General features: G+C 44.1%; 1 protein-coding gene across 1 annotated transcript in view; it reads left to right on the top strand.

Annotated features, from left to right (window-relative positions):
• Positions 1 to 2861: 2861 nt before the first annotated feature.
• The window catches only part of LOC132575496 (cadherin-18), a 435072-nt gene continuing 413576 nt past the window's right edge, over positions 2862 to 24357 (top strand). The window contains exon 1 of the mRNA XM_060244301.1: positions 2862 to 3046. The gene's annotated coding sequence lies outside the window, so the exon portion shown is untranslated. The remainder of the gene's footprint in view (positions 3047 to 24357) is intronic.

The raw sequence follows: 24357 nt of genomic DNA on the forward strand, positions 1-24357 counted from the left end.
AGAAATAGAGATTTTTAGGAATTATTGCAGAGGCGATTTTTACCTTTCTAGGCATGGTCCAAGGATCCATGAAGCAGAGGAGGTGAATTGGAAGTTTGGAGGTTCAAGTCTCTGGCAGGACAAGACACACTGAGCATGTCTAGAGTGTCTCCTTAAATAGGCAAAAACATAACCTAGAGGTAGGGCTGGGTGTGTGAAGTGGTTTAAACAATAACTGGATGGTTTTTGGAGATCTTGACAAAAGCAAGGTCTGAATTCTGCCAAGTGTAAGGTTCTGTTTGCTCAGAGAATGGAGCCAGGAGATGGGCTTTCAGGGTGAGATTAGATTCCCAGTTCAAAACAAAAGATGGGAATGACTCTTGATAGCTGGTCAGGAGGGACCTTCATGATTTTATGTTTAGCAATAGTTTGGCATGGATACTCTGAAGGGAGGAGGGGCAGGAAGGAGGGGGTTGTTTAAATGGATCTACACCTTAACATAACACAAAAAGGTGTCAGGAAGGAATATTGGAGACAGAAGAGATTAGCCAGTGGTTGCTAGCCAGAGATTAAGTCATGAGCAATACTTTACCTGAGATCCATTGTTTTACATGTTCCATTGAGAGGGGGTGAGGAAACTTAGCCTGGGGCTGCTGCTGCACTGCTGAACCACAGACTGTCTGCATGCTGTATTTCCATTCCAGCATGGTTTCTCTCTCTTGGCCTGCTTTTTGCAATGAAACATGGCTCAGAGTGAAAGACTGGGAGTCCCCATCTCTTATTGGGGAGCTTCCTCAGGTGGAGGCAGTGCCCCTGGGTAACAGTGTGCAGGCATGCTTCTTTAGATACTGTGCATGCACACAAAAGCTTATGCCTTGAATAAATCTTTGTTGGTCTTAAAGTGCCCTTGGACTCAAACCTCGTGCTGCTGTTTGTGGATCTATTCCTCCAAACCCCTAGAAAGTCCCCCAAATTCACTCCAATTATTTGCACTTGAGGTCATCTTGCAGCTTAGCATGCACATGTGTAGGCTCCTTAAGAAACTTGACATTTGTGGCACTTTTGGTTTATGCAGGTGAGATTTATTTGCTCTGTAAGGAAGTTTCATTAAATAATAAAAAATCCCACCAGCTGCATCTGGGTGCAGCTCTGACTCTCTGTTGGTGACCCACTTACTTTGACACCCTGTCTCCCTGTATCTGATCACACTATCCAGCCTTCTAGATCATGGTGTGCTTGTCTTGTGTTCCTGCTCACCTGATGACCTGGTGGCTGCATCATACCACCAGGGATCTAGGAAGACCGTAGCAAAGCTGACATTCAAGGAGAGTTGGAAGAATCAAGAAGCTAAATGAACAAAAGAAACTGTACCTTGGGGGCTTCTGATTCTCCCCCATCTTTTCCCACCTTGCAAAGATTTTATTTTGTCTGAGGTCAGAATGAAATATGGCATTCCTGGCCTCCTGCTCTGCTGAGCAAAGCATTCATCAATCTCAAGGCTGCATGGAGGCACTTCCTGTCAGAGTAATTATGCCAAGGGCACAGAGCTAATTGCTTGACAGCACTTGCAAAGAGTTCCTGGGCCATGTATTCTTTATCTGTGGGAATGTTGCCTGTTGTACGGAGTTATGCTACCAAACCTTATTGGGGAGCTTAAAATACTGTAGACAAGCAAGAGCAGACCCTGGGGAAATTGCGCCTGTGTTAGATAATACTTGAGAACCACAGTAGTCATGGTTGATGTTGTTATCTTTCTCTTTGTAGGATTTCCTTTTTCTCTGAATATATGCCTTTAGAAAAACAAAAGGTTTTGTGTGCAAATGCTCCCACTCCACCCCAATAATGAAAATGAAGAATTATGTAGCCCACTCCCACATTTGCACATATTTCTGCATTTTGGATTGTCATAATCTGGCAGTGTGTTACTCACTGAGATTTATTTGTTTTCATTGTCCAGATGGGTACAGTTTCTTCTTTTGTCTGGATAATTTAGAGTATTTGTGACTTTGGCTTTGTATACTGGCAAATTCCACAGCTGGCTCCTCCAAATCCAAGGAGGTTGGCTTACAGAAGCTTGTTGCCCTGACCAGGTGTCCAAGCCCACCGCTCACATCACAGTGTACGCCCTTTTACTGTGGCTAATTCTATTATATTTTACCTTGTCCTCCCTCCCCCCACCCCCCTTTAGGAAGCAATCCTAAGCCAATCAGTTCAGAATCCTATCAAGTCTATTCAGTGGGGTGTATTCCCAGAAAAGTGTTCTTAGGATGGCACTGATACTCTGGTTTCTGACAATTCCAGCAATGTCCAAAATCACCATATTTGCTTTCTTTCTCCTCCTATCTTCCTTTACCTGAGACCAGCCTCGAGACACCCAATGAGTTCTCCCTTAAAGACCTTTAGTGATACCTTTCAGACCAACACTGTCTCTCTGATAACGTGGTTAGTCTTAAACAAAGGAGTTAATTCTCTCTCTCTGACCTTCCCTCCCTTTCTATATCTGCTTTGCTGCCATAGGACACCCCCCACTCCCGGTCTCTGGCTGCTTCCCTTCCAGAGGAGGAGACGGAGGATCCCTCAGCAAGTCAAGGGAAGGCTTTCTCTGGTTCTTTCCCTCCTCCCTCAGCCAATTGAGGGAAGGCTTTCTCAGGCTCTTTCCTCCCTCCTCCCTCATCCAATCAAGGGAAGGCTTCCTTTCCTCTGCAAAGCAGCGACAGGCAGCTCAGCCAATAGGAGTATCTGATTCATTACCAGTCTGCTAACGGAATTACTATATAGAAGAGATAAGTCTTGAATAACTAAGCACCAATCCAAAATATGTCAAATGTCTCTGCTAGTAATGTCACACCACATTAAGATTTGTTTTTGATGATTCCAGGGAGAAAAAGACGTACTGCAGCTGCCAATCGACAGAAAGATGTTCTTCCTGGTCCCCGATGAGCTGGATATGTTGGCTGCCATCTCCATGACCTGAGGTGTTGTTCAGCAAGCTTTTCCTTGGTCTTCTGGCAAGTGTCATTCGGTAGATCCACCCTCTGGCCAAGGGAACCTGAGGAAAGGCGTTGTGGTAAGCTGCGATTCTTGGGGAGAGGGCAAAAAGCATTGCTGCTTGAAGACCAAAGCATGGAAGCAAAATCTAAGTGTATTTTAGGGTCTTTCCCAGTGTAACTACTCTGATGCATAGCCGTTCAACATTCCTGAAGAGTGTGACTACACTGGGAAGACAGACCTGCCTTTATCTACTGACAAGTCAAATGGCTGCTTCTGGGAGCCCTGCATGCCAGAGTGTGGCTCAGCACTAAGCATCGGTATGAGACTCTCTAACTTGGTCATGAGTTATGGCAGCAGCTAATCTGGGCAGATCCACCTCTCCTGATAGGCCCTGTGAGAACTGGCAGTTGAGTGAGTTCAGCAGCTGGGCTGAAAGTTGTACCTGAGGTGGCATTGGTGGTTTCTGTCTGTGTTAACTTCCTTTGTAATGGGTAACTGATGTGCGTCATCATTCCTGGATTGCATTCTTTAGGTGATGAAACCAGGCCTTTATTTGCTTTAATATGGGGTGCCAATGTTGACAGGGTGTGAATATCTAATTAGCAACAGGCAGTCTCTGTAGAGGTCTGCTGACTTAGGGCTCTGGAGCTCAGTATATGACCAAATATGGCTCTTTTAAAAAGAAAATGAAATCTCTCTCTTAAGGTACATTGGAGTGGCAGGTGGGATGTTAGAATAGCCAGGATGTAATGAGAACGGCAGGCAAAGGTTTCATGGGCTTCTTAGAGATGCTTTCAAGAAAGAGAAGCAATAGAGGTTAATAGCTATCAGTAATCCGGATGCAAACCATGTGCAGATTTATGCGAGTGCGCTACGATGATTGCACAGGGAGCTCCCCCTTTGTATATTTATCATTTATTTGTGAGACCTCAGTGTTCCCCTTCTTGATATGGGATTCGCAACAACCAGTGTTTGGTCTATAAAAACTTCATGGAGTGTTAATGAACGTATCAGGGAACAGTAGCGTTCTTCCAGCTACACTGATGGAATTTCTTTTACAGACTAATTGGTGATCTCTTGCTCTGAATGTGATGTCATTTTGCCTCTTTAATTATGAATGGTTGCTAACCTCTTTATTTGGTAATTACCAAGAATAAATAATTGGGTGGTGTTTCTGCAAGGGGTATGATTTTTTTTTTGTCCTTTTGGATAACTGTGGAAGGCTATGCTAATCTGTACTAAAGAATACTAATCCCCAGAGGGTTTTGATGGCTGGCTGAGTTGATGGGCGTTTATCCTGTGGCCCACCAGCAATACTGGTTGTAGCTTCAGGCATTCTTCAAAACCACAGTGAAAATAATAGAGAAAAACGGAATACACTGAGGTTTCCTTGAAATTTCAGTAGTATCCTAAAAAGGCAACCAACTTTTTCTTTAAAACAAACAAACATTGAGCTGGAAAGAACCTGACCTCTTCAGAACTACAAGCACCTGTGCTAGAAACTTTGAATAACCTTGAACACATAAAACTGAGTCAGACCCTTGGTCCTTTGGAGTCAGCATTGTCTACTAAGACTGGCTGTGGCTGTCCCAGGTCTCAGGCAGAGGTCTTTTAGGTGATGAAACCAGATCTGCCAGATCTTCTAACTGGAGATACCTTCTACATGCCAAGCAGATGCTCTACCATTGAGCTACATCTCCTCCCTTCTGGTTATTTTACACAATTCTTCCCTGTGTGTGTCTATATCTTTGTTGAATTGTAACCATTAAGAACAAATACAACCACTGATTTAAAAAAAATCTGGAAGCCTTTTGACTATTTCCTTGCTTAGGGGCCTTGAGGAAAATGAAGATTGGTCTTCAAACAACACACAACACTGGTGGTCTGTGCTGGTTTTATTGTTGTGAGAAGACAGTAGGAATCTTCAGCTAGTATGTCACTTTAGAAATTGGGTGTTAGCTTGAATGGATTAAAGAACTGGACATCTTTTGAAGTTGTTAAAACGACCTTACAAGTTATGTTGGTAATAAGCCTTCAACCCCGGTCTGCTTTTAACCCTAATCGCTCTTTTGCTATAAAAAAAATAAAATGTATGGATATTGTATTCAGGCAGAGATGCCGGAAGGCAATCACTGCAGTGGCTTTTCAAGGGACCCATGTGTTCTCTTTGCTGTTGGAGAAACACTGGGTTGGCTGTTGGTTGTTTCACTTTCAATTGGATCACTTCCAGTTTTCACCTCTTGTTGCTTGCCTGTGGAATGTGCATGTTTGGATCACAAGATGAAGAAGCCCTCCGATTGTAGCTTGAGAGATCTCTCCTCCCACCCCCAAATACCTTTAATGCATCCATCCTCGTGAAGAATCCTGCAAATCTTTACACACTATGTTAACTTTGATTGGTCATAATAAAAGCTGTTACGTGGCTTTTGTTTTGTGACGTGCAAGTGTCAATATTCCTTTAATGTTTACAAAAGTGTTACATCTGGGTATTGTGATCACAGGGGCGGTTTTGTGCCATTTCTGCTGCACGTACTTTTGAAGCTTAAACGATGCCCGTGTGTGGTTTGCTCTGCTTGGGAATTGCAAGCAAACAAACTATTTATAGCCAGCATTAAAAACTCCTTGTACTGGCCAATAATAGTGACTCATGTACGCTTTAGTGCTTTACCCTGAATCTCATATGAAACCTCTGCCTAATTAGTAATATAGTTAGTTTACTGCTTAGAATGATACTGTACCAGCCTATCATATTGTTTCATAAAAACAAGTAGAGCAAATCTTGATAGAGAGATAAAGGAGATAGAGTCAGCTCTTTGACCTTTTTCTTCTGGACCATAAAATTTCAGACAGCGCAACTGGAGATACTTGGAGGAACATAGCGAATCACTGTGCAAGGAAGGAAGAGAAAAGCATGACAGAAAATATTGAGCTTGTGATCTGCTTCATAGCAAAGTATGCTAGATTGGGTAGTGCAAATATCTATCAATTTTATGAATGTTTTGCTGCCTAGGAATTGTTATGAATGGACGGGCATGTGTGTCTGAATCACATGGGCTTGTCTGAGGTGGGCAATAAGATCCCGAGCTTCATTCCAGGAAGAGGCTGACACTTTGATTCTGCTGGATGAGCTGAGAGATGGCAAAATCAGTGTGCCAGCTTTTACCATGCCAGCCAGTCTGCCAGCTACCCTGCTGAATTATGCCTGGACCTCTCACCTCATTACATCCTGTGCTTTTGGTGCATACAGAACATATTTAGGTGCTGGGCGCAAAGCATACTTTTGAAGTGATTGGTTAGAAGTCGTCATGGAGGGCATTTTGGAAGCTACCCCCACTGGCCCAGGAACGGAACTCCCAAACTAGAGGGAAGATCCATAAACACAGGAACCTTGGGGGAGGGGGGCAGCTCTTTGTCAGGACTTAGGCAGCTTTGGGAGTAAAAAATTAGCCAGTAACTACATTCTTCTGTTCTTCTAAAAAATATTAAGTCTGCCAGTGATTTCTGCTGTCCAGAATATACATGTAGCTGATAAAGTTTTTCAAAATCCTGATTTCTGGGTTGCTGCTATTGGATCTGTAGGGATAAGAGCCCATCCTCAAAGCTCTTGGCTAGTTCAGTCTCGTACAGTTTAAAAAAAAGGTAAAGGAAGTCCCCTGTGCAAGCACCAGTGATTTCCGACTCTGGGGTGACGTTGCTTTCACAACGTTTTCACGGCAGACTTTTTACGAGGTGGTTTGCCATTGCCTTCCCCAGTCATCTACACTTCCCCCCCAGCAAGCTGGGGACTCATTTGACCGACCTCGGAAGGAGGAAAGGCTGAGTTGACCTGGAGCTGGCTACCTGAACCAGCTTTCTCTGGGATCGAAATCAGGTGGTGAGCAGAGGGCTCCGACTGCAGTACTGCAGCTTTACCACTCTGAGCCGCGGGGCTCTTTTTGTACAGTTAACAGGGAGTTAGTGCTGAAAGGACAGCTCCAGCTTAGAGGAAGGGAGGGAGGGACAAGAAGAGGCAGAAACCCTGTACCTTCCGTATGCACCTACTGACTTCTTTTCATCTGTTGATGTTGGCAGCTTTTGCATTTCGCCTATTTTTATTAGTGGTGTCCCTGATGGTTTGTTTTATTACACTTTTGTGCCATTTTTTGCCACTTACATGCCACTTAATAGCAGTGTGTATGCAAACAATGTAAAAGCAAGATTTTAACATTGTGTAAATATAAATTTTTTTTTGGGGGGGGGGGGGAACTGGCGCAAGGAAACACAAATTCCATCAATTCCTCAGAAGGAATATTTTGAGTCAAAGGTGTGTTTATTCCTGGACTTGATTTATATTGCACTCCCCTCCCCCCCCTCCGCTGAGGAGCCAAATCAGCTCCTGTCATTCTCCTCTCCTTACGTTTATGCTCCCAACACTCCTTTGTGATAGGGCAGGCGGAGGGAGAAAGATTAGCTCAAGGTCCCCTCCCAGCTTCCACAGCAAGGGGGATTCTAACCTGGGTCCTTTGTCAGATTGCCAGGTCCCGGGGCATTGTGGAGGTGGGTGGGGAGGAGAGAGATCTGGTCCCCGGCTGATGAACCCTCAAAAGCAGATTGTCAGTTTGCATTTGAAGTGCAAATGCCATTCTGCCATTTTACAGAAAGGTCTCCATAAAACCCACTTCTAAGATTATTCTCTAACTGCTCCACTGCTCTCTAGCTTTGGGAAGGGGGGGAATTTCACATGCTGCCACGTTCTGTCTGTGTAGCAGAGACAGACACAGGGCTAAGGTTCTGCCAGCACGGCTGCATTTGCCTGACCAAGGAGAAGCAGAGGGAACTGGGTTTCTCTTCCTGTTTTTCAGTGGGAATGTGAGGCACAAAAAGACAGCAGAGGCAAGACTGGCTGATCACTTTGCCCCCCCCCCACTCCCTCCCTGCAGAGCGTGAAAATGGAAGCCAGTGCTTAGTCTCCATAGCAGTGTTACAGGATGGTGCTCTCAGGTCCAGTTTCCCCCCCCCTCCTGCCTGCAAACCTGGGAGGGAGAAAAGGAGTGGTCAGGGTTAGCCTCTGTGCTAGTGCTGGGTGCTAATGGCAGCTTCCTCTTCTTCCTAACCTTTGGGAGATATGGTGGTGCCATGTGTTGTTGTCCTCTGAGAGCCAGTTTGGTGTAGTGGTTAAGTGTGCGGACTCTTATCTGGGAGAACCGGGTTTGATTCCCCACTCCTCCACTTGCAGCTGCTGGAATGGCCTTGGGTCAGCCATAGCTCTGGCAGAGGTTGTCCTTGAAAGGGCAGCTGTTGTGAGAGCCCTCTCCAGCACCACCCACCTCACAGGCTGTCTGTTGTGGGGGAGGAAGGGAAAGGAGTTTGTGAGCCGCTCTGAGACTCTTCAGAGTGGAGGGTGGGATACAAATCCAATATCATCATCTTCTTCTTCATCTTCTTCATCTTCTTTTTCACCTTCATCATCTTCATTTTCATCATCTTCTTCATCATCATTTTCATCATCATCTTCTTCTTCATCAACTTCTTCATCATCTTCTTCATCATCATCTTCTTAATCATCTTCTTCTTCTTCATCATCATCATCATCATCTTCATCTTCTTCTTCTTCATCATCTTCTTCTTCATCATCATCTTCTTCTTCGTCATCATCATCATCTTCTTCATCATCATCATCATCTTCTTCTTCTTCTTTATCTTCTTCTTCTTCATCATCTTCTTCTTCTTCTTTATCTTTATCTTTATCTTCTTCTTCTTTATCTTTATCTTCTTCATCATCATCATCATCATCATCATCATCATCATCTTCTTCTTCTTCGTGTGCCCCGTGTGGTCACCCAGAAAGGACATTTGGAAGGCCCAAGCAGAAGGGGTGTTGGACTCTCTCCTTTGTGCTTGTTTGCATTCAAGCAGAGCTGTGGGCCTTAAGGATTCAATAGTTCTTAGAAATTCCTAGCGTTGATCAAACTCTAGAGGCACTAGAACACAGTTTGAGTCCTGTGGCATCTTTAAGTCTAACGAAGTTTAATTCTGGGTATAAATTTTTGTGTGCATGCACACTACTTCAGAAACATTGGATTAGTTTTCATTTTGTGGCATCAAGGCACACAGACTCCTATATTGTCATGAAATGTTTCTGTTGCGATATGTTAACTAGCAAGGGTCAGTTTTGAATTGGATGACCTTTCTGGTGCGGTACACATTTTGCTATCCGATCAAAGTCTGCCATTCTGTGACAATATTCTGCCGAAGGAGGAGAGACCCCTCTCTCACACACACACACAAACACACACATCCCAAGCAGGTTTCCACCCCTATGATTTTCTTCAATACTATGCCATGTGATCAACTGCTTTTGAAACAGAGATCTTTTTAAAAGCCACATGGGATGAATTAGAGGGCTCTGGGGAAAGGGTGAAAATCCTACATGAAGGGCTACACTTTCCTAGAATGGTTCTTTGGATTGTGGCCATTCTTCAATTCGATTTATAGCAGTCTTTTCCCGCAGAACAGACTCAGGACAGATCTAGCATAGGATGCTAGAAAAGAAACTCCCTCCCCTCCCCAGATTAAGCAGGAGGATAGTTGTCCATATAATTCTTAAAATACAAAACAAAAAGCCCTCCTCCCCAAAAATCAGTAGAGTGAGTAGAGGACGTCACATTTGGTGGAAAGTACCCTCAAGTTGCAACTGACAAGTCAGCTCTCCCTAGTGACTGCCTTTTCCATTGTTCTTTCATATTTTGGAAACTAAGATCTGACCCCGGAAGCAGTATCTTCCATGTCATGCATTAGATAGTTTTTCTTCACATGCTGATCAAGTAAAACATGATTTGGTGACTACTAGATTGAGTTTCTTTGAACTATAGTGGGATGAGAGGGATTAGTGGGGAAGGAGAGGCTGGGCAGAGGCTGGGATCCCAACCTTGAGATGGAAAGGCTGTGTCTGATGGAACGCCACTTCCTTGGTGTTCATAGTGGGAACAGCAGTGCACCTCTCTTCAATGTCTGTTGCTTTCTCAAAACATCTGGCTAGAAGAAGAAGATGATGATGATATTGGATTTATATCCCGCCCTCCACTCTGAAGAGTCTCAGAGCGGCTCACAATCTCCTTTACCTTCCTCCCCCACAGCAGACACCCTGTGAGGTAGATGAAGATATTGGGTTTATATCCCGTCCTCCACTCCGAAGAGTCTCAGAGCAGCTCACAATCTCCTTTACCTTCCTCCCCCACAACAGACACCCTGTGAGGTAGATGGAGATATTGGATTTATATCCCGCCCTCCACTCCGAAGAGTCTCAGAGCAGCTCACAATCTCCTTTACCTTCCTCCCCCACAAGACACCCTGTGAGGTAGATGAAGATATTGGATTTATATCCCGTCCTCCACTCCGAAGAGTCTCAGAGCAGCTCACAATCTCCTTTACCTTCCTCCCCCACAACAGACACCCTGTGAGGTAGATGAAGATATTGGATTTATATCCCGCTCTCCACTCTGAAGAGTCTCCGAGCGGCTCACAATCTCCTTTACCTCCCCCCCCCCCCACAACAGACACCCTGTGAGGTAGATGAAGACATTGGATTTATATCCCGCCCTCCACTCCGAAGAGTCTCAGAGCGGCTCACAATCTCCATTACCTTCTTCCCCCACAACAGACACCCTGTGAGGTGGGTGGGGCTGGAGAGGGCTCTCACAGCACCTGCCCTTTCAAGGACAACCCGTGCCAGAGCTATGGCTGACCCAAGGCCATTCCAACAGGTGCAAGTGGAGGAGTGGGGAATCAAACCCATTTCTCCCAGATAAGAGTCCATGCACTTAACCACTACACCAAACTGGCTCTCCACTGTAGAAAATGGAATGCTGAGCTAGATGGATGCAAGGTCATAGTTTGCCTAGGCTGTAAAAAACAAAACAAAACTTGGCCCAGCCTTGAATGGGTCACCATACTGAGTAAATTGGGAGTTGTGGGTCACTACATTGAGAAAGCTGGGAATCACTGCCATTGGGTTTGCAAAGTAAGAGACAAACTGAGGTGGTTTGTTGTTTCCGGCCTCCTTGGTGGCCTCCCATCCAAGTACTAGCAGGGCCAACCCTGATTAGCTTCCAAGATCCGATGAGATAAGTCCAGAGAGGGCCATCAAATTGTAAATATATTTTGGCCAAGGAGCAGTCAATCACCTTGAATATCAAACTTTCAAAACATTCTTCTTTAATCTTCATAATCTTGTCAAACTATCATTTCAAATCCATTTCCATTTTGCCTTCAGGGAGAGAAGTACTTCTGTTTCCCCATCTGTTTTGAAAAGTATTTACATTATTATCCAGTGAAATCAATTTTTTCTCTCTCTGTAGACTAAAAGTCTCTTGAACCAATTCTCCTGAATTAACAAGAGATTTCTAATAGTGAGCACACTCTTTACCGATGATAAGTTCTCAACAGTACTCTTAAAGCAACCTTAATTTGGAAATGCTGCATGGTTTTGTTTCTTGTTCAAATGACACAATTATTTTGTCCTACTACTTATGCCATCAGTTCAAACAGGTTATTACTTGTATGTATTTTTGGGATTTCCAGGCTGCCTGATCAGGCAGTCCAATGTTACGTTCAGAAAAAAATGCAACGTATTTTTAAAAACCCCTATTTAAGCCATGTACCAATTAAAACACAGGTGTTAATATATAATTATTCACAGCTTTGACAACCAAAGGGCAGAAACTGGAGAATAACAGCCTAAAAAGCTTGCTTAAACACAAATTTGTGGGTTCCTCATAATGGCTGAAAGGATGAAACATGTTAGATTTCATGGACTGTTCCAGGATGATCACGAGGTGGCATATGGGGGCTAATCTGGCCGCCTTGTGAGTTAGGACATGCGAAAGTCCACCAATCTTAAATCCCATCAGGGAGGGCCACATGGGAGTAGGTGCCAGCAGCAACACAGCTCATGGCTTTAGAGACCAAAACCAGCACCTTGATTTTTGGCTTAGGAATGGCTCCATTTTGGTGGAACCAGCTGCCGGAGGAGGTAAGGGCCCTGCGGGATCTCACCCAATTCCGCAGGGCCTGTAAGACAGTCCTCTTCCGGCTGGCCCACAACTAACGGCCCTGTATACCGACTACTGAATGCTGTATATTGTATACTGAATTTTTATCTGAAGCTGAATAGAGTGTAGCTCCACGACTGCTGGCTGTTTTAATGATGTATAGTTATAACAAATGTTTGATTTTAATTATATATTGTGAAATGTTAATTTAAAGTGTAATTTTATACTTTTATGTTAGTCTTATATATGTTGTAAGCCGCCCTGAGCCACTCGGTGGGAAGGGCGGGATATAAATCCCAGATAAATAAAAATAAATAAATAAATAAATAAGAAGCTCCTGTAAAGTGAGTGTGTGTGTGGAGGGTGGTTTCCTCTCCAGTAGGTATAAAGTTACCCTACCTATTAATGCTAGATAACAATCTAACTGTTGCATTTTGGACTTGATGAACTTTTTGAATTGTGTTCAAGGGCAGCTTCATGCAGAGTGTTTTGCAGAAGTCCAGAGCAGAGGTGGATGACCATGGTGAGATCTTGATCATCCAGCAGTGATCCACAGGTGGCAAATTAGACCAAGGTGTTTTTTGGGGGGTGGACATGAGTTCCAGACTGTTGCAGACGTGCAAGTTCTAGAACAAAGCAGAGTTCACAATCCTGTTGCAATCCTGACCTTTTAAGGAAAGTGTGACTCTATCAGGGACAGCACTGTTTCTCTTTATAGCAAATCCCTTAAATCACATTGGGACTAATTCTGCACTCACCCTATGCTGCTCTCACAGTCGTCTTCTCAGCTTGGCGTCCTTTTGATTTCCTGCTATCTGACCTGGGGCTGCAGCAAAGGTCAGCATTTAAATGCAGCAAACAAACTGGTTTTTTTGCTGTTTCTGTTTGCTGCACTTAAATGCTGATCTTTGCTGCAGCCCTGGGGCAGATAGTGGGAAATCAGAAGGACGCAGACTGAGAAGACGACCGTGAGAGCGGCGTAGGGTGAGTGTGAAATCAGTCAGGGTCATTTAAGTTTTTTCTGGATTGAGTTTGACTGTATGCAGCCTTTTCACTAAGGAAAGAGGGACAATGTCATCTACCTTGGGGGGAAAGAGAGATGTCTGGCTGTCATTTGCATCCTGGTGGCATGGCACAGAGCTACATAACCCTGCTTGGCTTTTCTCTTGAAGCTGTCTATGCTTATAGCTGTCACTACTTCCTGTGGCAGTGAATTTCGCATGTTAATTACTCTTTGATCTGTTCTAAGCCTACTGCTCCTTATGGTCATTGAGTGCCCACATGTTCTTGTATTGTGAAATAGATAGAAAAGTCTTTGCCTTCTTTATCTCATTTTGTAAACCGCTATCATGTCACTATGAGATAGGAGGTCCAGATTGAGAGAACTAATACTGGAAGCACCAAGGGCTTTCTGCATCATTCAGAACTGGGATCAGGGGAAACTGAACTATCAGCCATTTTTCCCCTCAGGGAAAAGCTCAGTTTAAAGGGAGTCTGATTCTAAATTGGGCATGGAATAGATTGTCCCTCTCTGCATTTCTTTTTGTTACCATCTTGGAAATCTTTATTGCCAACTCTTCTACACTACATATTTTACAGATATTGCAAAGTAAGTCTATTTATGTTACTTAACTTTCTCTTCACATAAAATCTAATCTTTGGAACAGTCAAATTGGGAGAGAGATCTGAACGCAAAAAAAGTTGAGCAGGGTTGAACTTTTCTTCCTCCTCCTGGTTTGTTCCCAAGGGGAGCGATGGATTGTGTTTGAGTAGGAGGTGAAAGAGGCGAAGGGTGAGGACAAGGTTCACTAGACAAATGAGAAGTATCTGGCTGAACAAATCTCTTTGGGATTTAGATTGGATTGAACCAATGTCAAGGTTTTCATAGAAGGGGAGGCTTATGTTACAGCAGGAGAAAAGCCATGGCACAAAGACAAGGAGAATATTCTCTGAACAGTATGTAACAGGGATCACTAGGTATGTTCAAGCTTCTCAAGATATCTGAAAGCATCAGCTCCTCTGCAGCCACCAATGGATAGTGCTTTTTGTAGTGCTCTGATTTTCAAATTGGGACACGTGCTGACCTATTTGGCAGTAAGACCCTAAGGGTAGCATGAAAACAGATGACTAAATCCTTAAGCATCCATACTAGGAATTTCTGGCAAGTTGAATCAGAGAGGGGAAGTGGAGCACACAGCTGAGTGGCCCAATCTGCTGGAGGGGGCGGGAGGCAAGGTGCTGTGGGCCAGTCACTGTGCTGCCCAGCTAAGGGGGAAGCCAGGGAGGGAAGCGGGCCAGTGAGATTCATGTGGGGAGTGTCCAGTTCACCCCCTGAAGGCCCCAGCGCCCTATTTCGCCTGGTGGCAGAGCTGGTCCTGGTTAAAAGATATCAATTAGCTGGTGTTGGGGCCTTGGAGATCCACTTTCAGGCATTGTAGACAGTAGTAAGCAAGGTGAACCAGTGGGCAGACACTCTGTATAAGGCAATATTATATGGTTGCATAATGGTGGTGTCAAGTTGGCTGGATTCAATAACGAGTCTTTGGTTGAAACAAAGTTGCTAGTTTATTGAAAGCAGAACTGAAGACCATGATAGAGATTGAAGGACTGGGGTGCATAGACATTAACCAAGCATTTAAGGTATAGATCAAAGGATTCCTACGGGCGGGGCACTCTATGCAGTATATTTTCGCACTGGGATGTTACTCCCTCGTTCCCAAGCCAAGGCCTTGGCGCTTCACACTCCCACAGACACCCGGCTTGAGAAGGCTCCACTATCTTGTTCACATATCAAAGCAGACTACACAACAAAGGCATAGCTAAGCGGAGGGGGGGGGGAGGAGAGGCAGCTAGCAGCATTCGATGTTCAGTATGAGCCCAGAATCCCTTGCTTCTGAACCAGAGTTAGAAAACATGTTAATAAAAATACAGCAGACTTGACAGGTGGAGCTGTCCTGGAGGTGGGAAACCAACGTCTTCCTCTGATTCCTTTATGCTGTCTTCGTGCGGTCTTTCTGTAAAGGATGCCATTGCACAAGCCTTGGTTTAGGAGACAATTTGGTGGTGAGCGTTGGGTGATTTCACTCTATTCCAAGGACGCTGGTTTTGGTTCAGACTCTATTCTGTACCAACATACAGGTTAATCCAGACCTGCAGGAGGGATCTCTGCTATTTTGTCTTGCTTACAATTCAGAATTTGTTACACAAAGCCAGGTACCAGTCACATTAACGCAATTGCCACGGACTCTATTTACGGTTACATCTAAGAAAACTCTTAATGTGCCTAATGGAAATCCCTGACCCTGGATAAGGAGAAATGTCTCTTAGAAAAAATCAAAGCGCTTTCAGAGCCACCTTTCCTCCCCTCAATTGCCATAGAGCTGTGAGGCAAGGGTAGCGAACCTGTGTTTTTATTATAAATGTGGAACAAATGGAGAAGGCGGGACTGTGGAATGAAACTTTCATTTAATTTCCATGGGACCCTTAACAAACAATGCAGGGCTGTGTGCAATGTCCTTGTCTGAATAAAAAAAGAAAGAAAAAACCCTGTAACTACACTTGGCTTAATTTGTAGCAAGATCAACTCTGGTACTTCAGCTTCAGGCAATGAAATCGGGTATGAGGAAAAGAAACCTTCACGCTTCCCACATCGGTGGGGTTGCCTTGTCCCATCTTCTCCCTGGCAGGAAGACTTGGGGGGCATTCGGAGAGGAGGTGGGGTCATCCCATCACGATGACATTACACCAAGTGACATCACTGTGTTGTGGACTCAGTGCTGGGTGTGCCTGCCCCGCAAGCTACAAACGCATGGCCCCTGCTTTAAAAGAGTGGGTGCCCCACACATCTGCCCTGCAACCTATGCCTTTGCTGCTTGCAGGGCAGGCAATCCGCACTTGAAATGAGCTGCCACCCCATGTGCCTGCCTTAGAAGTGGCGAATGTGCAGCCTGCAGGGCAGGGACATGTGACCGTTGCTTGTAACGAGCAGGCAGTCACGTTGCTTGTAAAGAGCAGGCAAGTGACAGATTCACCATTTGCAGGGCAGGAATGGGAGCCGTGCATGGCTGTTGGGGGCAAGGTTTCTTTTCATTTGATTTGATTTATATCCCGCCCTACCCCACCGAGGCGGGCTCAGGGCGGCTCACGCCATAACAATTCTAACAATAAGGTTTAAAAAAATTAAAATACAATAATAATTGACATAATTAAAAACAACCATTTTTTATTGTCTTATTGTCTTCCTTCAGAATATTTCAATGCCGGTCAGTTACAAGCCAACCGGAAGAGGACTGTCTTACAGGCCCTGCGGAACTGTCCAAAGTCCCGCAGGGCCCTGACCTCTTCCGGTAGCTGGTTCCACCAGCAAGGGGCTGGGATCGAGAAGGCCCTGTCCCTAGTTGACTTCAACCGGGCCTCCTTTGGCCCAGGGATTACAAGCAGATTTCGAGAGCCGGATCGCAGCACTCTCTGGGGAGCATATGGGAAGAGACGGTTCCTAAGGTAGGCAGGTCCTAAGCCATCTGGGGGGAGCCAAAAAATCAGGTGATCCCCTGCCCCCACATGGGGTCTGGCATCCCTACTATCTATTACCTTATGGCTCAGGTTCTAAAATATTGTGCTAAAACACCCCATGACATCTCAAAAATAGATGGTGATTTTTCAGGATATCTAATCTTTTATTGTATTCTAGTTACATATAAGTGAACAATACTAAAAAAAAAATGTAGACTATTCCCTCATCACTGCAGATTATCATTGCCAAAAGTAGCAACAAAGACTGAACAGGAAGGGTATTCTCCCCCCCCCGTGCCCACCCCCCGTTTGCTGTGTATAAGAACTGACTCTGTTTCTTACCCAAGGCTATAGTCCTAAACATACTTAACATGGAAATGTGGCCTTCAAACTGTAGGACTTGTATTTGAGTAAATGCAGAGCAGATCATGCTGAAATTGCTTTAGAAGGTGTCATGCCTTGGGCCTAGGCCATGAGGGCTAGAGGGCCTGGAGAAACCTACTTGGATGTTACTAGTGGGCCTACATCTCCCAGGAGCCCTTCTGTCCCTCTGATTCAGTGGGCAGACATTTTGGAGGGGAAACTTGCCCAGTGGAGACCAGATGGGGGGGCAGGGGGGGGACCTGGGAGGAAAGAATAAAAGGCCTAGCTGGAGAGGGAGGAGTGTTCTCTCTGGAAAGGCTCAGCTTGGAAGAGGCTGCAGCTCATCCTTCATCCAAAGCAGGGTGAGTTATTGGAACCAGAAGGGAATGTATCGTTAGTTACATCAGGGCTTTTAACTTCCTTTGTACCTCCTTTACTGCTTTTTCCTCCCCCCCCCCCCTAGTATTCCACTAAACATTTTACAACCCACCTGTTTGTTCTTGAGCACTTACAATAAACTTGTCTTTGTTATACTGCCTGCACACCTCTTCAATCACAGACAAAAGGAGCTTGCTGAGAAGGCAGATGGGTGGGTGCTCTGGGCCCTCCCAGGCAGACCAGTACCAGGGTGGCGGCAGCAGCCTGCAGAGGCCCTCCCTCACCTGTTTGTGACAGAAGGAAAAGCAACTAATTGGGCGCAGCCCCAGAATTCAGAGTGCAACCTAAGCACCAAATGCAAGTGTAATGGCCAGGCTAGGTGCCGCCTCTCCCTTAATGTGACCATGAAAGCTGACAGAATGTTGGAGAGTGTCAGTTGGCTTAATTTCCACTATCAGGATGTTTTATGGTGCACTTAATGAAGACTTATACTTTTTTAACATTTTTGTTATCTCTTAGAATCATGTTGGAAGGGACCTCCAGGGTCATCTAGTCCAACCCCTTCACAATGCAGGGAAATCATAAGTACTTCTCTCTGCACTCCTTCTCATGAACTGTCTAAGTTAATAGAATCAGCATTGCTGTCAGAGGGCCATCTGCCTTGGCTTAAAAACCTCCAAGGAAAGAGAGCCCACCACCTCCTAAGTAAGCCTGTTCCACTGAGGAACCACTTTAAAGTAACAGGAAGTTGTTCCTAATGTTTAAGCAGAAACTCTTTTGATTTAATTTCAACCGGTTGGTTCTGGTCCACCCTTCACGGGCAACAGAAAACAACTCTGCACCATCGTCTATATGGCAACCCTTCAAGTACTTGAAGATGGTGATCATATCACCTCTCAGTCATCTCCTCTCCAGGCTTAACATACCTTCACCCTTCCTTCATTTTTCCTCATAGGACTTGGTCTCCAGACCCCTCACGATCTTCATTGCCCTCCTCCGGACATGTTCCAGTTTGTCTATATCCTTCTTAGAATGTGGTGCCCAGAACTGAACACAATACTCTAGGTGAGCAGAGTAAAGCAATACCATAACTTCATGTGATCTTCTTTTGATACAACCCAAAACTTCATTTGCCTTTTTATTTACTGCATTACACTACAGACTCATGTTCAGTGTATGGTCCAGTAAGACCCCAAACTACTGCCAAGCCAAGTCTCTCCAATCCTATAATTATTTTCCTGCCCCAATGCAGAACTTTACATTTCTTTTGGTTAAAATTCATTTTGTTTTAGCCTTCCAGCCTGTCAAGATCATTCTGTATCTTGACACTGTCTTCTGCTGTATTTACTATCCCTCTCAAGTGAATATCATTTGCAGATTTAATAAGCATTCCCTCTTTTGCTTCATCCAAATCATTTATGAAGATATTAAACAAAACAGGTCCCAGGACAGATCCTTGAGGCACGCCACTTGTCACTTCTCTCCAAGAAGATGAGGAACCATTCACAAGCACTCTTTGGGTGCAGTCTTCCTAAATGGTGGATTGGATCTAATGATTTGTCTGTGAATAGAGCTGAAGAATGTGAACCTTTCCCTAGCTTCCCATCTTCCTGACAGTCTGTCCTAACCCTTGAAAAGTTGATGAACCTAGTATGGCAGTTCGTATATACATGAGCAGCCATGAGGATCGCTTTGGTTAACTAAAACATGGAGCATCTTTTTTGCGGAAAATGTTGAATATTCCCTGGTGTGTAGCTTGTGTGGCTTGTTGTTCTGAATTATGTCAACTTTCCCTTGAGGCAAGGCCTTGGTTGGAAGCATTCAGACTATTTATTAGGCTATACTTGAGTAGTAAGGCCTATTTGGTGTGCTTAAAAGAGGATTCTTAGGTCTGTCTGGTTTAGGACTAAGATGAGTCTGTCTGTAGCGGTAGAAAGGAGCCAGACTCCAGGAGCACCTTGTGTCAAGTCAGCTGGATTCAATAACGAGTCCTTGGCTGAACCAAAGCTTTTAGTTTATTGAAAGCAGAAACGAAGACTATGATAACAATTGAAGACTATGATAACAATTGAAAGACTAAGGTACAAGAACATTAACCAAGCATTTTAAGGTATAGATCAAAGGATTCCTACGGGCGGGGTACTCTAGGCAGTATATTTTCACACTAGGATGTTAATCTCTCGTTCCCATACCAAGGCCGTGGCGCTTCGCACTCCCACAGACCCTCGGCTTGAGAAGGCTCCAAAATCTCGTTCCCATATCAGCATTTCAAAGCAGACTACACAACAAAGGCATAGCTAAGAGTTAGCTAGCAGCATTCGGTGTTCAGTATCCAGAATCCCTTGCTTCTGAACCAGCGTTAGAAAACATATTAATAAAAATACAGCAGACTTGACACCTTGAAGACTATCAGAATGTGTAGCAAGGGAGGAGCTTTTGTGAATCACTGCTCACTTCTGCTCACTTTAGCACTGAAGTGAGCAATAACTCACACAAGTTCATGCCCTGGCATAGATGTCACTATGTCAGACATTGTAACTTAGACCTAGCTGTGCCTTAAGTATATGTGTTCACTTGCCCTAACTAACGCCATCTTGTATGCTATTACTAACCCTGGGAACAGAGATCTGCATTTCAAACAGAAAGAGACAGTTGCTGACCGCAAAGGGAGGAACTATCCAACTGGCACCAGCAATCGCCTTGAGTCTTTGAAGCTGGTATGCCCCAAGGTGACCAGCGGGGTTCCTTCCTTGGGAAAGAGATAAGGGAGTATGGGAACAGACAACTGTCTCTCGAGGTGTGAGAATGGTTTTATTGTTTTGCTTTCATGTACTCTACAAAACACCAAGCATAGCCTTGGAATGTATCAGACTCAACCTGCTTCTATCCCAGACCACTTGTACTCAAATAAATGGATTAATTTTGAAACAAAATGATTCGTTTTCATTTGAAGTTCCAACGTCTGACACACTAGCCTTTAAGGAGTTGCTGGACTCTTGCTTTTTTCTACTGGCTTAAGACTGTCCCTGAGAAACTTTTGGCTGTCAATGTTACTTTGAACACAATTCAGGAATTAGGTTCTCATGCAATATTTGCTTTGGTGAGAAGACGTATAGAATGAATTGATTACCAAAGCTTTCCTTCTAGAGCCCACCACTCTTGTTTATCTCAATTCTTCCACATTTGTCCTCTGAAATCTTTGCCCTCTTATACTTATCTGCTGACCTCTTTAAGTCTTTCAGGAGTTTCTTTCTTTTCTTTTTTCTTTTTACTGGCCAGATCAAATGCCCACCCTTTGGCAGCCACGATGGGCAGGTTTTTGCGCTCACTTTACTCAGAACAAATTTGCTCTCTTTTTTTGCAAGATTGATACCACTGTATGTATTCCTCTGGGGGGTCCTATGTAAATTAACCTTTGGAGACACTCTGTTTCACCTGGCTTGTCAGGCTGCTCTGTTTATGTCCCTATGAGGTAGTTAGATCTTTACGACCCAAAACCCCCAGCAGTTGCAGAATTTTTTAAAACTCCTTTTGCCCTTCTCTTACAGTTCTGGCCCAAACGGTTACATTTTCAAAGGAATGGGGGAAGCAGCAGTCCCCCCCTTCCCCCCAAGTCTTTCTCAGGCCCCTTCGCAGGGGTGCGCATAATCAGGCAAGAGCGACCTTGGTAACTCTTGAGACCAGGCAGAAAATAATGTTTTAACTGTTACATAGAGATAGCAGCAAGCAAAGCGGAGAGACTGGAAAGTGAAAGTACTTTGAGATAACCTTGGCAAGAGCCCTCTTGACACTAAGAAGGGTCAGCCCTGATTAGTACTTACTTGGACAGGAGACCATCAAGGAAGTCCAGAGTTGCTAGGCAAAGGCAGGCAGTGATTGTCTCTTGCCTTGAAAACACTATGGGGTCACCATAAGTCAGCCGTGACAACAGGGAAAAAATCTTGGATTGATGTCACATGGAAGAATGTTATTTGTTGGATGAAATAGCTGTTACAAATTTTGTATCGATTCAGCTGGGCAGCCATATTGGAACAACAATAAACAATAGAACAAAGTTTGTGTCCAGTTGTCAAGTCTGTCTATAACTCTGGCTCAAGCATAGAGCATGCTGGATAGAACCAAAGTATAACCAAATGCTGCTAGCTCATGCTGTCTTCCTTGCCCCTCCCTTTAGAGATCTGGTCCTGCTTTGAAATGGTAATGTGTGAAAGTCTTATCTGTGCCTTCTCAGCCCAGGCCTGGGGGAGAGGAAGGAGCCTGGGAGTATCAAGGCCAAATGGGCCTCTAATCAACATGAGAATGTATTTGTAACATCTATGTGTGAATGTCCTCTGCACAATCCTCCCTCCCCTTAGGAATCCCTTTGAAGTGTACCTTACATGCAATGTATCTACTGTATGTACTTTAGTCTTTTCAAGACCTGGCCTAGGCCACAAGTATCAGTATCAATAAAATAGAGTCATTGGATCCACACCGACTCATCATTGAATCTGCAGACTTGACATCAGTGGCACCTTTGAGAGCAACAAGGTTTGAGTTCAGTGGAGCCTTTAAGACCAATGATTTTTTTTTGTTCTGGGTGTAAGCTTTCAGGTATCTGAAGAAGTGTGCAGGAACACAAAAGGCACACCCAGAATAAAACTTTGTTGGTCTTAAAGATGTCAGTGGACTCAGACTTTGTTCTACAGTGAAGAGGAGATCATTGCAAACTACTTTGGGTCCCCATAAGGAGAAAAGAAGTGTATAAATGAAGTAAGTAAATAAATCTTTGTTTTGTATAGTTACTTTACAGAAGTTATATGGGCTTGAATCCAAACCATGTCCACCAAGGAAACTGTATAAGGGACTGACTTTTGAGGAACAAGGAAACTGATAATATCCTACGAGACTGGAAGGATATATCTGTCTCAAAGTGATAACAAAACACATATACCTGTATGGTGCACACTAAAATGTTCCAGAGAATTTTAGTCACAGGTATTACAAGTTGCTTATATATGGAGAATAAACTGGTTTTGGATATGAATCAGACACAGTACAGTGAAAACAAGCCCAAAAGACTTTGGAGTGTAGAATTTGTCAGAAATACTTTGGTGTGTAGAATCCGTTTACCTGAAGTACAGTTTTTTTTTTCTAGAGTCATGAAACTCAATACCTGTTGTCAATACAATCAGAATCGACTCTCTGAAGCTTGTGATTCTAATAATAAAAATCAATTTGCGCTCCTCATGACCTCTCTATGGGAACAGAACAAATAAATACGTGCAATTATCTCTCTTCTTTCTAATTTTTGTTACCATCGCCAAAGAAAGCTAATGTCAGGAGCTTTTTTGTGAGGTTATCTGTACTTATAAAAGGAAAAAAGACTATGGTAAAGCAAAAGAAACTTTTCTTGTTTTTTCTTTCAAGGACAGATCTGCAGATGTTTATGGTGTCTGCTTCCTTATAAAAAAGAAAGAAATGACAGTATTTGACCCAGATACAATCACGCGCAATAAGTAGTGGATAGTATAAGGGCAGTGATGATGAAGCCTCAACTATACTGCAGTGCAGAAGGCAGTATAGTTGCCAACCTCCAGGTGGCAGCTGGAGATCTCCTGGGATATCAACTGATCTTCAGTCGACAGAGATCAATTCATTTAAAGGAAATGGCCACTTTGGATGTGGACTCTATGTCATTGTACCCCATTAAAGTCCTTTGGCTCCTCAAACCCCAATCTCCTAGGGCTCCACTCCAAAAAATCTTCAGGTATTTCCTGACCCAGAGATGGCAGCTCTAAGTGCATCGCTTCATGCACATCATTTATTGTGAAATGCAGCCCTGTAAGATCCATCTTGGTGTCAGGATCTGCGCTCCTGCCAGAGAACAGGAGCAGAGAACATCTCTTTGTGGTTTAGGGCTGTAGTTTAGTGCAAGTCATAAAAGGTTATATATATATTTTTGGGGAATGTGGGCATCGCCAGCCCCTCCATGGAGTCATCCTGGCCAGATGATTTCACACCTTCCAGATAAACAACCAGACTCTTCCAGGAATTTTGAAGCATCTTTTGAAAACAGGAAAAGGAGCAGAGGGGAGAGATGGGGGTGTGCTTGGGAACGTGTACGTATTGAACTCTGTAACAGCCTTTTGGCACTCTGGCAATGTCCTCAATGGTAGAAAGATGGTAGAGTCCTGTAATGACTCAATAAACTTTACCTATATTTTCAAACAAGAAAGTAGTTTGAACATTACTCAGCAAACCTTACACTTGAATCTGATTCCAATACTTACTGATATGTTGATTGATGGACTGAATCTTGGAAATGTGTATGGTGTGCTTCAAGACCTTTTTTCCCTTTCTTTTAGAAATGTGTGACTGTAGCTTATGTATCCCACTGTGATGGTCTGCACTTTTAAGAGCTTAGAAGCGCTGTGTAAACTGATAAAGCACTGTGAAAGGCAAATTCTTCACAGAGCCAGAGAGGTTTGAGTGACAGGCTGTCCAAGGGATCTGATTGGTTAGCATCAACTGAGCAGAGAAAGAGCTGAGAAGAGCTGAGTACTGACAATTTTGGAATTCAGCCTGGACTGAGAGCAGTTTAACACAGACAGGAGAAATTGAGGGGGGCGGGATTGGTAAGGAAGTCTGGGAAGTAGGAGAACATAAGAGAAGCCATGTTGGATCAGGCCAATGGCTCATCCAGTCCAACACTCTGTGTCACACAGTGGCCTATACACACACACACACTGTGGTTAATAGCCACTGATGGACCTCTTCTCCATATTTTTACCTAATCCCCTCTTGAAGCTGGCTATGCTTGTAGCCGCTACCACCTCCTGTGGCAGTGAATTCCACATGTTAATCACCCTTTGGATGAAGACGTACTTCCTTCTATCCGTTTTAACCTGACTGCTCAACAATTTCATTGAATGCCCATGAGTTCTTGTATTGTGAGAAAGGGAGAAAAGGACTTCTTTCTCTACTTTCTCCATCCCATGCATAATCTTGTAAACCTCTATGATGTCACCCCACAGTCGACGTTTCTCCAAGCTAAAGAGCCCCAAGCATTTTAACCTTTCTTCATAGGGAAAGTGTTCCAAAGCTTTAATCATTCTAGTTGCCC

Source organism: Heteronotia binoei, chromosome 7, assembly GCF_032191835.1.
Source record: "Heteronotia binoei isolate CCM8104 ecotype False Entrance Well chromosome 7, APGP_CSIRO_Hbin_v1, whole genome shotgun sequence".
NCBI classification, from domain to species: domain Eukaryota; kingdom Metazoa; phylum Chordata; class Lepidosauria; order Squamata; family Gekkonidae; genus Heteronotia; species Heteronotia binoei.